This window comes from Drosophila santomea, chromosome 2L (genome assembly GCF_016746245.2).
Source record: "Drosophila santomea strain STO CAGO 1482 chromosome 2L, Prin_Dsan_1.1, whole genome shotgun sequence".
Lineage (NCBI taxonomy): Eukaryota > Metazoa > Arthropoda > Insecta > Diptera > Drosophilidae > Drosophila > Drosophila santomea.
This window is the reverse complement of record NC_053016.2, coordinates 21,280,461-21,297,469: the sequence shown is the minus strand read 5'-3', so window position 1 is coordinate 21,297,469 and position 17,009 is coordinate 21,280,461. Positions and strand designations below refer to the sequence as shown.

Below are 17,009 nucleotides of genomic sequence, written 5' to 3'. Positions count from 1 at the left end.
AGGGTATACTAGATTCGTTGAAAAGTATGTAACAGGCAGAAGGAAGTGTTTCCGACATATAAGTATATATATTTTGATCAGGATCAATAGCCGAGTCGATCTGGCCATGTCCGTCTGTCCATCCGTCTGTCCGTCTGTCCGTCCGTATGAACGTCGAGATCTCAGGAACTACAAAAGCTAGAAAGTTGAGATTAGCATACAGACTCCAGAGACATAGAAGCAGCGCAAGTTTGTCGATTCATGTTGCCACGCCCGCTCTAACGCCACAAACCGCCCAAACTGCCACGCCAACTTTTGAAAATGTTTTGATATTTTTTCATTTTTGTATTAGTCTTGTAATTTCTATCGATTTGCCAAAAAACTTTTGCACGCCCATCCACGCCACAAACCGCCAAAACTGTATGTGCTGAAGATCTCCTTCGAACTTCGAATAGCTGAGTAACGGGTATAAATAGTCGGGGAACTCGACTATAGCGCTCTCTTGTTTTGTCATTAAGTCTAAATTTTATGTCAATATATCGTTCTGTATTAATTGTTTTCTAAAGAAAATTGATCATATAAATAAAAAACAAGAAGAACGCTATAGTCGAGTTCCCGACTATGTGATACCCGTTACTCAGCTAGTGGAAGAGAGAAGGAGAGTCTTAACGCAGTTTTTGGCGGTTTGTAGGCGTTATAGTGGCGTGGCAGAAAGTTTTTGGCAATCGATAGAAATTTACAAGACCAATATAAAAATGACAAAATATCAAAACATTTTCAAAAGTGTGGGCGTAGCAGCTTTGGGCGTTTGAGGGCGTTAGAGTGGGCGTGGCAAAAAGTTTTTTGGTAAATCGATAGAAAATTGAAGACCAATACAAAATGAAAAATTTCAAACATTTTTCAAAGTGTGGGCGTGGCATTTTGGGCGGTTTGTGGGCGTTAGAGTGGGCGTGAACATGAATCGACAAACTTGCGCTGCTTCTATGTCCCTGGAGTCTGTACGCTTAATCTCAACTTCTAGCTTTTGTAGTTCCTGAGATCTCGACGTTCATACGGACGGACAGACGGACGGACAGACGGATGGACAGACGGACGGACAGACGGACATCGCCAGATCGACTCGGCTATTGATCCTGATCAAGAATATATATACTTTATATGGTCGGAAACGCTTCCTTCTGCTGTTACATACTTTCAACGATCTAGTATACCCTTTTACTCACGAGTAACGGGTATAACAAAAACAAGAAAGACTTTATAGTATAGTGCATGTGATCATATCGATAGGAATTTGCAAGGCAAGTAATAATAGAAAAAAAACATAAATACTTTTCCAAAGTTTGTGGGTTTTCCGCATATATAGCCGAAGTATAGATCAACCTTTTCGATGTAGTCGAGTTTCTCGACTATCTGATACCGTTACCCGATACCCGTTATCAAGAATATATATACTTTATATTTTCGGAAACGCTTCCTTCTGCCTGTTACATACTTTTCAACGAATCTAGTATACCCTTTTACTCTACGAGTAACGGGTATAACAAGAGAGAACGCTACAGTCGAGTTCCCCGAATATCTGATGCCAGTTGCTCAGCTAGTGAAAATGCAAAGGAGAGTCTTCAACACTGACAGTTTTTGGCGGTTTTTGGGCGTTAGAGTGGGCGTGGAAAAAGTTTTTTGTCAAATCGATAGAAATTTACAAGTCTAATACAAAACAAGAGAGAACGCTATAGTCGAGTTCCCCGACTATGTGATACCCGTTACTCAGCTAGTGGAAGAGAGAAGGAGAGTCTTAAACGCAGTTTTTGGCGGGTTGTAGGCGTTATAGTGGGCGTGGCAGAAAGTTTTTTGGCAAATCGATAGAAATTTACAATACCAATATAAAAATACAAAATATCAAACATTTTCAAAGTGTGGGCGTAGCAGCTTTGGGCGGTTTGAGGGCGTTAGAGTGGGCGTGCAAAAAGTTTTTGGCAAATTGATAAAAATTTACAAGACTAATACAAAAATAAAAAATATCAAAACATTTTTCAAAGTGTGGGGTGGCAGCTTTGGACGGTTTGTGGGCGTTAGAGTGGGCGTGGCAAAAGTTTTTTGGCAAATCGATAGAAATTTAGAAGACCAATACAAAAATTAAAAAATATTATAACATTTTTCAAAAGTGTGGGCGTGGCAGTTTTGTGCGGTTTGTGGGCGTTAGAGTGGGCGTGGCAGCATGATTCGACAAACTTGCGCTGCGTCTATGTCCCTGGAGTCTGTATGCCTAATCTCAACTTTCTAGATTTTGTAGTTCCTGAGATCTCGACGTTCATACGGACAGACAGACGGACAGACGGACGGACAGACGGACATGGTCAAATCGACTCGGCTATTGATCCTGATCAAGAATATATATACTTTATATGGTCGGAAACGCTTCCTTCTGCCTGTTACATACTTTTCAACGAATCTAGTATACCTTTTACTCTACGAGTAACGGGTATAATCAGCGGCATGTACTCAGTTTTGCACCATTTTAGAAAAATACAAAATAAATTCATTGTTAATATTTTTTCCAAGACCCCTATTTCCTATGACATTTTCATACATTTTGGCATACTTTCAACTAGTTTTTCGAAATTTTCATTTTTGAATATTTTTCCATTCCTGTTCAACACGCCCCCAAAGATTGTCCAAGTTGGATGGGGCTGACGGATACTGTCTGAGCCGTCTCTTTACGATTGACCATAGGTTTTCAATCGGATTGAGGTCCGGACATTGCGCTGGCCACTCCATCGTCTTAAAATTTTGATTTCCGAGCCATTCTTTAACAATTTTCGCAGTGTGCTTCGGATCCCCATCTTGCTGAAAAGTGATTTCCTGCTCTGGGTAGGCACACTTGTCAAGAAAATTGGGAAGATGGGTTTGTAAAATGCTCAAATAGTGTTCCTTTCGCATAATCCCGTCAATTTTGTGCAAGTACAGAAATAAATAAAGGCTTGAGTTGATGGACAGCTAGAAGAGCGCTTGATAGGATTGGGAACGTCGCAGCAGTGAAAAAAAACAAAACAGCTTTATCCGAGAAAAATGTTAGGGCTCGGCTAAAATTTGGAAAGGAACACAAGAACTGGACAATAGAAGACTGGAAACGCGTCATTTGGTCGGACGACTCTAAGTTTCAATCGGATGGAAAGCAATACTGTTGGCGGACACCTGGTGACACGCTTCAAAGGCATCATGTGAAGCAAACTCTGAAACATGGATGCGGCAATATAATGGCATGGGGGTGTTTCACGTATTCGCACCGTTGCACAAAATTGACGGGATTATGCGAAAGGAAAACTATTTGAGCATTTTACAAACCCATCTTCCCAATTTTCTTGACAAGTGTGCCTACCCAGAGCAGGAAATCACTTTTCAGCAAGATGGGGATCCGAAGCACACTGCGAAAATTGTTAAAGAATGGCTCGAAAACCAAAATTTTAAGATGATGGAGTGGCCAGGGCAAAGTCCCGACCTCAACCCGATTGAAAACCTATGGTCAACCGTAAAGAGACAGCTCAGACAGTATCAGTCAGCCCCATCCAACTTGGACAATCTTTGGGGGCGTGTTGAACAGGAATGGAATAATATTCCAAAATGAAATTTTCGAAAAACTAGTTGAAAGTATGCCAAAATGTAAGAAAAATGTCATAGAAAATAAGGGTCTTGGAAAAAATATGAATAATAAATGTATTTTGTATTTTTTCTAAAATGGTGCAAAACTGAGTACATGCCGCTGGTTTTTGTTTTTGAGTTATTACTTTTTCATTTCTTCTTTTTATATTTTGCTATTTACGGCTAATTGTAAGAAATAAACAAGGGGTTCAATAAAAAAAAGTTTTTGTCATTTACATTATTCGTTTAATATTTATGTGAGCTCAAAAATGAAAACGTTGATCGTTGATCCCCACTGTAAATGCTGTAGGTGCCAAAGGAAAATTAATTGAAAACACGAAATCATAGTTTCGGAATAACGGATTTTCTCTCCATTCATGTTGTCACGCTCACAAACCGCCCAAAACTGCGACGCCCACACTTTTGAGAAATGTTTGACATGTCCACACTGACACCCACAAATTGCTCAAAACGCCAACGCCCAAATTTTTGAAAAGTATTTTGATATTTTATAACATTTTTGTAAATTATTTTCGGTTTGCCAAAAATCTTCTTGCCACGCCCACTCTAAAGCTTACAAGCTGCTTAAAACTGTTAGTGTGTAAATTTATCTTTCGCACTTCTACTAGCTGAGTAAAGGGTATCAGTTAGTCATGCAACTTGACTATAACATTCTCTCTTGTTTTTAATATTTAATTTCAAGTCTTTGTAACATACTACGAGTATTTGAAATATGGCACGACTATCTACAACTATTATAAACGCACTTTTAAAAATGATATTGTTTTAATTAAAGAAGACAAAAAAAACCTCAGAAAAATAAAAAAATACTATCAATCCCAATGTATCATTTGAAAATGCATTTTAAAAACCTATGGCAGAAGCCAATCGTGTTTCAGGAAATATTTAAAATTACGTATTGTTGAATCAAAAAATGTTGAATTGGAAATATTTAAGGAGATAAGGTGCCAATTAGGTGCCTTTAAACAAGAATTACATTTCCAATATTTAATATTTTACTTTTATACATTTATCACTTTAGCCATGATTTTCTTCTGATTTCTTTAGTTTTTGCGATAGCTCTTGATTGGTGTAACATTCCTTATGACCAAAGAAGAATTTTATTTCCTCCTGATATAGTCCTTAGTTATTAGGATTCATAATGATCAATAACTACGAAACCATTATTTATTTTCTTTTATATTCTTATAAGTTTCCGATAAGTCCATATAAGTTTGTCTAAGTATGTTAGCTTTATGTTAGTACTAGTATTTATAAGAAAAGTAAATTTTGGGAACGGTGTGTCACCTAAATTATTCTGTCTGACCTTATATTCAACTTTCATGATATTAGTGAAAAGCACTCTTCATAAACCAAAAAACTTGAAAACTCTAATATTATTTTAAAATTCACGGTTCAAAAAACCTTACCAAAGTCAATGACGATATTACCAGTAGATTGATATTTATGATTATTACCTGTTGGAATTACAGTGTGCATATTTTTATCTAAGGTGTATTTGGTACGTTTCAAGTCAGATTAAATTAATTAATTCTAAAAGTCAAATAATGTATTTTCTTTGGGGTAATGTCACTAAATGCTTAAGAATAAATTATACAGTACATAAGCAAACTATAAACATTAAATATAAAGTAAAATAACATGATTTAATATAACGTCTAGATGCCATCGATACCTTTGTGGCTCAGAATTAACAAAATTTTTCAGATTATTTTCATTAGTATAGACTACAGAGTTGTTGGCTCTATTTGAATAGTTGCATGCTTTACGTTATATTTTGGGCCAGCGACTAGATCCGTGGCATTCTGCAGTACCTCATTGCAGTCAGCTCGAGAGTCTGAAACGCAGTAGAAACTAATGAATATGTAGCTCTATCCATTTCAGAGACTTACCTATAACGAGATGTACCATCAGCACCCTTTGCTGAGAGGTTTGTTGCCACACGTTTAGGTGGTGGACAGATCTGCAAATTGAAACACACTTTTAAGGAGAGGATGCCATCGGAGGACTTGGTTTGTCAACTGACCTGACACCTTGGAGGCTGCCCAGCTCCAAATGCAGAGTGCGCATATTAAGGTTCTGTGGAACTGCATTCACGATGATGCCCATAGACTCCCGAAACAGACGCAGAGTAGTCATAAATACAATAATTGAAAATATTAGAGTACACAGGGGATCAGCATATTTGGCACCTGGCTGAAATATCCGTAATATTAAAATACATAGATGAAGATTCCGAGATGCAAAGGCTATTATTATAGGTCCAAAATTCATCACAATTTTAAACAAGAGAGAACGCTATAGTCGAGTTCCCCGACTATCTGATACCCGCTACTCAGCTAGTGGATGTGCGAAGAAGAAATTTCAACACTGACAGTTTTTGGCGGTTTGTGGGCGTTAGAGTGGGCGTGGCAAAAAGTTTTTTGGCAAATTGATAAAAATTTACAAGACTAATACATAAATGAAAAAATATCAAAACATTTTTCAAAAGTGTGGGCGTGGCAGTTTTGGGCGGTTTGTGGGCGTTGGAGTGAGCGTGGCAAAAAGTTTTTTGGCAAATCGATAAAAATTTACAAGACTAATACAAAAATGAAAAAATATCAAAACATTTTTCAAAAGTGTGGGCGTGGCAGTTTTGGGCGGTTTGTGGGCATTAGAGTGGGCGTCGCAACATGAATCGACAAACTTGCGCTGCTTCTATGTCTCTGGAGTCTGTATGCTTAATCTCAACTTTCTAGCTTTTGTAGTTGCTGAGATCTCAGCGTTCATACGGACGGACAGACGGACGGACAGACGGACGTGGCCAGATCGACTCGGCTATTGACCCTGATCAAGAATATATATACTTTATATGGTCGGAAACGCTTCCTTCTGCCTGTTACATACTTTTCAACGAATCTAGTATACCCTTTTACTCTACGAGTAACGGGTATAACAAGAGAACACGCTTCAGTTCCTTGACCATCTGATACCCGTTACTTACATATAACGTTGGAGTGCAAGAGAGAATTTTACTTTAATACCCGTTACTCGTAGAATAAAAATGTATATTACGAGTTTGTTTGTTGAAAGTATGTACAACTTAGAAGAAGCGTTTCCCACTCCATAAATTTTATACATTATAAATCAGGATCAACAGCCGACTCTTGTCTTGTCTGTCTGTCTGTCCAAATGAACGTCGATCTCAGGTACTAGAAACTCGACTACTGCGTTCCTTATTGTTATTTTTTTAAAACGATTTTTTAAAAAGAGTGTTATAGGTAGAAGAACAGGTTTGCGACCACATAAACTATATATAGTAACATATTAATTTTCCGAATAAAAAACTTGAACCGATCTACTCTTAAAAATTTCATAATAAACCAGGGAGAACGCTATAATCCAGTTATCCCCGATAATCTGATACCCCTTACTCAGCTAGTGAAAGTGCGAAAGACTCTTCAGCACTGACAGTTTTTGGCGGTTTGTGGGCGTTATAGTGGGCGTGGTAAAAAGATTTTTAGGAAATCGGGAAAAAATTTAGAAGACTAACAAAAAATATCAAATCATTTTTCAAAAATGCGGTCGTGGCAGCTTTTGGCGGTTTGTGGGCGTTAGGGTGGGCGTGACAAAATGTTTATTGGCAAATATATCAAACATTTTTCAAAAGTGTGGGCGTGGCAGCTTTGGACGGTTTTGTGGACGTCACAGAAAACAATTTTGGCAAATCGAGAAAAATTTACAAGACAAAACTGTGAAAAAGTATCAAAACACTTTTCAAAAGTGTGGTCGTGGCAGCTTTTGGCGGTTTGTGGGCGTAAGGGTGATTTGTGATTTTAATAAATAAATTCAATCTGTTCTCTTTCTGTCTATGCGTTGTCTCTCTTTCGTGCGTTGTCCGTACTGCTGCTTAGTGTTGTTTTTGTACTTTACTGGACAGTGTACCCGCTCTCTCGCTCTTCCACACAAAATCCTAAAGTGCAGACTGCGCTCTTGCGGTACATTTTTAATTTTGTCTTTTAATACAGTGGTCAAAACCCAATTAAAAATGGAAACCAATGTTGTCTGCTATCAATACAAATACCGTCAGGTAATAAAGCCTGAGCAGTCAAAAATGACCTGTTGGCTATATGATAAAATGGTGCGCACTAAGGGCTTTAACGGACGAGCAAGTGATGACCTAGCTAAAGGCCCAAATCTAAAATATTATTGTGATATTTGCCTAGGAGTTGCGAATGAAATGAAACCTTTAATGCGCCAAACTAAAGGTGGCTTGAAAGGTCTGATCAGCAGTTTTGGCGTGGCTTAAGATAGTTTTCGTCGAGCTGATAATCTTCTTTTCGCGATAGATTTACAATTTAATAGCCTCAAGCTATTAGAGGAATCTCCAAAGCGCAAGAAAGCCGCTAATGGTAGGCCGCCTAAGGGGAATGCTCCCGCAACCTCCGGCAAGCGATCAACAGGACTTCACAGCTGATCAGTTGATTGCAGCCAACCACCAAATGTTGCTTAGATCGGCCGGTAAAAAGATTTTGAGCAATCCGACCAATCCGTTGTGGAGGGAGTCCAGCCTGGGATTGCTACAGATTCCGTTTTGTCCGCACTGGTTTCTCAATTTAAAAGTTTACCACCACAAAGGAATATTAAGTCAGGACTACCGGCACAAGTTGGCAATTCAGAAATACAACCTGCAGTGCCAAAACGCCTCTCGGTGGTTCCCCTAAAGAAACAAAACAAAACAAAAGCCGACAAAAGCCGCTAGGGACATTTCATCTTTCAAGATAACTGTCCCTAATGAGATATTCTCGACCATATGTTCTGGTGATTTTTGGCCGGATAGTGTGGTTGTAAAAGAGTTCGAAGCTAAGATTAAAAATAGAAAAAAAGGGCCCGTGGGAATTAAACTTCCGTCACGTGGCCAGATCACTGCCCCATCCCCCTCTACTACTTCTACTTCTTTATCTTCAAAAAATTAAAATCTAGTCTCACTATCTGTTATCAAAATGTAAGAGGCATGTGTAGTAAGCTAACTAATTTTTATTCAGATAGCCTTTCCTTTGCATCCCATATTATTGTGTTTACAGAGATGGTATGTACACAGTGTACAGGCATGATCGTCCCTCCAGAAGGAGGTACTTTTTGAGTTCCGTAACTTCGAATTTTTATGCATAAATCTGTCATTTTCTGACAGCTTTGTTTATATTACGAGCTCTTACATTCCGCCGACTTCTGAATTTCCTGAATATATAAACCATTTGTCCGCTATCCAATCCGTTTCAAATAGACTGTCCGATAGGGACCAACTAGTTGTTCTAGGTGACTTTAATATTCCAAGCGCAAAGTGGTCCACAGAATATTCTTCTGCCTACAGCACAGCATAACTTTATTGACGGCTTGCTCGGCATATAGTTGTCGCAAGTTAAGTATATTCGAAATTCTCTTGGTCGTTTATTGGATCTATGCTTTGTTACAAGTCCTGAAAGTGTGTTTCTGACTAGAGTAGCACCTCTTAGTCAACCAGAAGATCCATACCATCCAACTTTCGAGGTGACACAGGTACCGTAATAAAAGAGAGGCCAGATAAGTCAACCAAACGAATTCATTGTTTTCGTAAGCTAAATCTTTTTATATCTGGCTTAACTCGGTCCGATCTTATTCTTGCAACATATTTTCCAAATATGTAAGTGCTCGGTTAAATTTTGCCGTGCTTAATGCTCAGTGTTATAAGAGTTATTTAAACCGTTGTAAGTTCCAGTTCACACAGGATCCCAAACAGTTTATAATTTCGTTAGCACTAAGCGCAAATCTGCTATCCCTAAGCCTTTTGAAAACGTTATCACTCCTTATTTGCAGCACCTTTGTAGGTTATTTATTATTTTCCGCAGATCAACAACTACTAACCTTCTGGAGCTAACCTCCTTCGTAGTACAGGGCTTCAAAAATTATCTTCAAACAGATGTCATCTATACGGATTTTAGTAAAGCATTCTGTTATGCATTCACTTTGTAAAGTTAGTGTAAAGTTATGACCTTTTGTCGTGCCAAATCAATACACGCGACTTACACTCTAAGTGGGTCTTTGGACAGAATAACACATGTTGATCATCTTGGTGTTCTTATAGACCCTAAACTTAAATTTTCAAACCATATTCGTATATTGTCAATAAGGCCAGGGGTGTGCTTGGTTTTATGAAACGGTGGTCAAAGGAATTTGATGATCCTTACAAAACCAAAACCTTATTTATATATCAAGTCCGTCCGATCCTTGAGTATGGGTCACCGGTTTGGAGTCCACAATACGAAGTTTATTCGGACCGCATTGAATCGGTTCAAAAGAACTTCTTACTTTTTGCCTTACGGCGCCTTAATTGGGATGCAAACCTTAGATTACCTCCTTATTCCAGTACAATAATATTAATTAACTTACCCTAACCGTAGAACGATGCTTGGAACAGTTTTTATTATACCCGTTACTCGTAGAGTAAAAGGGTATACTAGATTCGTTGAAAAGTATGTAACAGGCAGAAGGAAGCGTTTGCGACCATATAAGTATATATATTCTTGATCAGGATCAATATCTGTCCGTATGAACGTCGAGATCTCAGGAACTAAAAAGCTTGAAAGTTGAGATTAAGCATACAGACTTCAGGGCCATAGACGCAGCGCAAGTTTGTCGATTCATGTTGCCAAGCCCACTCTAACGCCCACAAACCACCCAAAACTGCCACGCCCACACTTTTGAAAAATGTTTTGATATTTTTTAATTTTTGTATTGGGGTTGTAAATTTCTATTGATTTGTCAAAAAACTTTTTGCCACGCCCACTCTAACGCCCACAAACCGCCAAAAACTGTCAGTGTTGAAGACTCTCCTTCGCACTTTCACTAGCTGAGTAACGGGTATCAGATAGTCGGGGAACTCGACTATAGCGTTCTTTCTTGTTTTATTTTTGTATTAGTCTTGTTGATTTTTATCGACGCCCACTCTAACGCCTACATACCGCCAAAAACTGTCAGTATGAAAATTTCTCCTTTGTACTTCCACCAGCTGAATAACGGGTACCAGATGGTCGGGGAACTCGACTATAGCGTTCTCTCATGTTTTTAACCTTATTCGTGGTGAAATTGATAGTCCCGACTTAGAAAGTCGGTTAAACTTCACCGTCCCAAGCTGATTTACTAGAAATTACGTACCTTTAGTTTTAAATGAATGTAGATCTAATTATGAGTTGCATGATCCCTACAGAGTATTATGTTCTGACTATATATAATAGATTCTATCCTATTATCTCTAATTCTGACTCTCTACCGTCTACCGTTAAGCGATCAATACTAACGTATTTAACAAATTCTTAGATCTTACTAGTATACAAATATTTCCTCGTCCTTTACTATTTTCTATATCGCGTCTATCTTCCCGCGATTCGAGCCGTATGATATCGGCAGCGCCCCTCGGTCGGTTGGGCGGGAGGTGTGGCCGTGGGTCTCGAGCGTTTACAAAAAAAGAAAAAAAATTACGGGTATCAGATATTTGGGGAATTCGACTATAGCGTTCACTCTTGTTAATTCTTCAATGTATATCATAAAACTAATAACCCACACAAAATCGTAAAATTTTAGAAATATAATTAAACTAAAACACATTAAATCTTACGCTGAATTCATAAAGTTTTTACTTATCGAAACAGTTATACAACTTTTTAAAGTAAGTCACTATTTTCCCGACTATAACAAATTAATTCAAAATATCAGCAATCTGAACAGAACATGGACCACCGAAACTGATTTTTTAAATAACACCAGGAACAAATAACCCAAGAGAACTTTACGTTATTGATTTGTATGCTATTGACAATAATAAAACATGCATCCCCTATAAAAACAAATAATACTGAATTCCGTGAATTCAGCGTAAGAGTTGAGACTCAGCATGCAGACTTCAGAGACATAGACGAAGCGCAATTTCCACACTGACAGTATTTGACAGGTTTGTGGGCGTGGCAAAAAGATTTTTAGCAAATCGGAGAAATTTGCAACAATAACAAATAAGTGAAAAAATATCAAAACGTTTTTCAAAAGTGTGGGCGTGGCCGTTTTGGGCGGTTTGTGGGTTTAGAGGTTTTACTTTGCTTAGCGTGCGACTAAATAAGGTATTTTAAAATGATATGGACACAGGTTCTTGGGCGAATACCGTTTGAGCCACTTTAATTGTAAAAGCTACCGATTCACTTTGTTGTGGAAATTTCTCGTGCACAATCTAAAGGATAATTTGGTCATATTAAATTACTTTTTCACCTGATTGTCAAGGGACTATGGCTGCGCCAATGAAGTATTTAGGTTTTCATTCCTATATAAAACAAGAGAGAACGCTATAGTCGAGTTCCCCGACTATTACAGCTATTGGAAGTGCATAGGAGAAATTTTCGCACTGACAGTTTTTGGCGGTTTGTGGGTGTGGCAAACGTTCGCTGCGTCTATGTCTCTGGAGTCTCCATGCTGAATCTTAGCATTCTAGATTTTATAATTCCTGAGATCTCGACGTTCATACACAATAGTCGAGTTTCTAGTTTTGTTCACTTTGTCACTTATGAATGACCCACACCAATAGAGATGTACAGCTTAAAAATCAGCACAAACTTACACAAACTTTAATTAGGACGGAGGCCAAAAAAACGCCAATGCTCTGCACTAGGTCCCCAATTACATGAATCATCGCAGCACGCAAGTTCAGGTTTTTCTCCTCGTGTGCCAATTGCATTTTTGAAGTCCTGCAGAAATAAAAATCAGTAAGAGGAGTATATAAATTATGAGCTATGTTATTATTAATGTCATTTCAGTTTAAAGGATCTTACGTTAATTACTGCCAATAACACGAAGTGTCAAATTACCTATCAGATATTTATTTATTTATTATTATAAATTATTATTATAAATAATAAATATGGGTGCGTTCTAGCAGGTAGAATGGCCGAAAATCTTTTTGAACAATCATCTATAAAATATATCTGCACTATCTTGGTATAAGCAACTTTTCAGATCTTAGCAAGATCTTGACGTTCATGCGGACAAAAAGAGTGACACTTCGACTGAGCTTGAGATTCTGATCAAGAATATACAATATATATATATACATATCTTTCAACAAAGAGGGAACGCTATAATTTCTCGACTATTACCTACCTCTTCTGAGGTAGTTGGAGTGCGAACAAGAAATTTTAAAATGTTTCTTTTGGCATATCACTAAAAATGGACATAAACTAAATAACCCTCATATACGCAGACAATGACGGTGCTGTTTTTTTCCGAATACTAGTGGGAAATATACATATACAGTACATATTCATTTTCATGTTGTGGCTCACTTTGTATTTTCACTTACCCAGCCTGATGTGTTTTTTTTTTCCATTTGTAATAAGAATCTTATGCTCCGGTTAAATTTATTTCTTTCCTTACTGAATGCCTTTCATCCACCTTTGAAGGATTTTGGCCACCACTCGCCGAATAAATGTAGGAGTTGGAACGCGTTTGTGAAGGACTATTATTTGGCTCATGTCCGTTTTCGTGATTATGGCTGTGACTGTGGCCATGTCCATTCCGACTGACGAACCAGGATCCATGCAAAACAAACATCATTCTGTGTAAAAAAGATTTTTTAGTATTTAAACCCAATTAAAAGAAAAACAAGAGAGAACGCAAAGCACGAATTTCTCGACTATCAGATACCCGCTACACAGCTAGTAGATGTAATTTGCTGGGTAGTAATTTCTAAATTTTGTTGGCACGTCGGTAAAAACTTGCAAAACTAATATTTCAAAAAAAAAAAAAAATATAAACTTTGGCAGACTTTTGTGGCGCTAAAATGACCAAAATATTTTCCTATGCGTATCGGTAGAAATTGAATTTTAATTAGAGCATTTTTAAAAAGTCAGACAGGTTTGGACGGTTAACGTTATGAAACCAACTTACACACCGTGTCCCAATGCTTAATATTAGCTTTCTAGCCTTGTAGTTCCAAGATCTCGACGTTTATACGGGCAGACGGACATAAGGACGTGTTCAAAATGTATAAGTTCAAAATGTACGAAAGTGCTTCTGTCAATGATTTTCGGATACTTTATTAAGTTCTTCTGTTTTCAAGCCCGATGAAAGGTATTCCGACCGTATGTAGTGTACATATTTATTCTGGATCAGGATCAATATCCGAGTCGATCTGGCCGTGTCCGTCTGTCCGCCCGTAAGAACGTCGATATCTCAGAAACTATAAAAGGTAGAAAGAGAGATTAGGCATGCAGATTCATAGATGTAGACGCTGCGCCCCTTGTTAACTAATGTTGCCACGCCCATTCTAACGTCCGCAAACCGCCCAAAACTGGCACGACCACACATTTGAAAAATGTTTTCATTTTTTTATTAGTCTTGTAAATTTCTATCGATTTTTAAAGAAAACTTTTTGCCACGCCCACTTTAACGCCCACAAACCGCCAAGACTCTCCTTCGCACTACTATTAGCTGAGTAACAGGTATCTAATAGTCAGGGAACTCGACTAAAGCGTTCTTTCTTGTTTTTAAATTAAGAGCATAGCCCTTGATATTCTTAAACTTTTTTCCTAATTGTGAAAAATTTGAAAGGTATATGTGGTCGGCAGTCCAAATAATCGCCATTGATTAAATGTACTTAATAAAATCCAACTTTTTTTTTATTTTCTTAGAAATAAAACAAATACGAGTAAATGTTATGAAAATTTACAAGTACGAAAACGACTAATTCTTAGACACCACACGACTATTTGACGTCATTGAGATGTTTTCTTGGTAGTTTATAATTTATGGTTTTATTTAGGAAAGATTATCACTTTGGGTGTTAGGCTAGGCGAGTTTTACCTTTGCCTTTCGCTGGCATAATGAATGGAATGGGATAATAGTTACGTGAGATTCTTTTCTGGACTTACACAATATTTATGAAAATGCCAATGCCTGAAATAAGCATCATCATATCGGCGTTTAGTTCAAAGTCCTGAGAGTAGATCCTTTGAACAGCCACAACCACGAGCAGGGTAGTTACAAACCAAATTCCCAGATAGAGGCCAGAGCTGCGATAACCTCTGAAAAGAAATATAAAAAGAACAATCAAAATAATGCTCTCAATTCTTAAATATAATGACGATCTGATCTGATCTATATAGATATCTCTATATATATAGCGCACAGTAATGCCTTTATATGGGAGTGCGTGTAGTACTCTCATTAGAATGGTTTGAATGCAATTGACTACTTACCAAAGCGTTTGTACCCAAGGACATACGTTCGTCGGGCGGGCGACTCCCTATCCATATAGCGACTAAGCCGATGACGAAACTAATGCAATCAGATGCTAAATGGGCGGCATCCGTCATTATAGCTAGACTTCCGGCCACATAGCCGCCAAGAAATTCAATGATCTGCGGTCGCCGTCAATTTGGTAGGTTGAGTTGCAGGGCATGAAATGTAGCATAATTATATCTGTAATGCGTATCCACACCTACACACATATGAGGGGTAGGGTGCTCCTTCTTACCATAAATATGCAACACAGGAAAACTGCTAGCATAATTTTATATTTGGCCTCCTGTGCAGATTTGCTCATTGGGTTGTCCCTGAACCCTGGTTGATGATTGCAGCAATCACGCTGCATATCAAATTCCGCTTCCGAACTCTGCGAAGGGCCGCACAATTCGCTAATAAATATTTGTGTGTCTGGAAGATGTTTAGTTGTTTCATTTACCTGATTCCTCGCACTGTCACCACAGTCGCCCAACAGTGGCACCTCCCAGGTTTGCTCCTCTGGAACTCGGACGACATTTGACCCAATTGTCACCACCTCCCTATCCACTTCGTTGTTGTTAACGCTGTAATACCTGTCTTGATAATCTAGCAGTCGATCATCTCTAGTATCTGGATCCCGTTGGAAGCCCGTATTTTGATGATTATCATCAAAGCAAACCGGGAAACCCCCTTCAGAGTCGTCATCGTGAGCGTTGGATAGCAGTGCGTTGTCAAGCTTCTGATATTTTGACATGGTATTTGGTATCAAATGGTGAGCTATGCTATTATTATTTCAGTTGATCCTCGCGCGTGTTAGTGTAGGAATTTGTTTGTCGACTTGTTAATTTTATGTTTGGGTAACGGAAAGTGAACAATTAATGTGAGTTCTGCAGCTCGGCATCTGTCATAGTAAATCAATTTGTTGTAGGGAAAGTGATCACTTCTTATTGGCTCAGAATGTTCAAGAGCGTACATCGGGCATCCTTTGAGTAAATAGACATATTTTATAACCTTATGAAAATATGTATAGTTTATTACGTTTCACAAGCACCTCTAAACGATGTTCAATTAGGACTAGGATCGCCATCCAAAGGTTTTTCAACAAATCTTTTACTCTACCAAGAACAGTTATAATAAATGTTAAACCAAATAAGAGATTTAATTAAGAAACTACAGTGAAGTAGACAATTTTTAAATGAACTAGTAAAAAATCAAAATTCCGAAATGTATTAAAAGAAGTGAATAAAATGTTTTAATGATAGTCCGGTAATAGAGAAAGTCGAAGAAAAGTGATTACTGTAGGCCAAGTAGAAATTTGTAAACGTGACGACATCAAAAACCTTTAAGCAACTAAGACCAAGCGAAAACTCCCGAGACCGCAATTTACAAACGCATCACAAGACCCTTAAATTTGATTATTTTTTATGAAAATAAAATTATGAATTCTTAAAACTTAAATATTGATGATGTTAATTAAAAACAGTATAATTTGATGAAAATTTTGATGTATTGGTACAGCTGAATAATAGGAAATGGAATTGCTTTCTTGTTTTGTTGATGTGTTAGTGCTGAAAGGCAGATGAAAAATGTTAATAAATATGTGTTGAAAGGGTGGAGCAAATGGTAAGTAATTGAATACTAAATTAATAAAAAATATTTAGGATTTTCTAACATTTTCTAGAAAGCTGACGAATGAGGCTTTTTACACCTGTTACTCAACGAGTTTCAGAACCCAAAATTGTCACGCCCACTTTTTTAAAAATTGTTTTAATAATTTTTTTCATTTCTTTTATAAGTCATTTTTGGGCCGCACCCACCCTAAAGCCCACCAACCGCCTAAAGCTGCCACGCACACTATTTGATAAAGGTATTGATATTTATACCCGTTACTCGTAGAGTAAAAGGGTGTACTAGATTCGTTGAAAAGTATGTAACAGGCAGAAGGAAGCGTTTCCGACCATATAAAGTATATTCTTGATCAGGATCAATAGCCGAGTCGATATGGCCATGTTCGTCTGTCCGTCCGTCTGTCTGTCCGTATGAACGTCGAGATCTCAGGAACTACAAAAGCTGGAAGGTTGAGATTAAGCATACAG

The 17,009-nt window shown here is 37.9% G+C and overlaps 1 pseudogene; it reads right to left on the bottom strand.

Annotated features, from left to right (window-relative positions):
• Positions 1–5,167: 5,167 nt before the first annotated feature.
• On the bottom strand, positions 5,168–16,328 carry LOC120458562 (annotated as a pseudogene).
• Between the last annotated feature and the right edge of the window lie 681 nt (positions 16,329–17,009).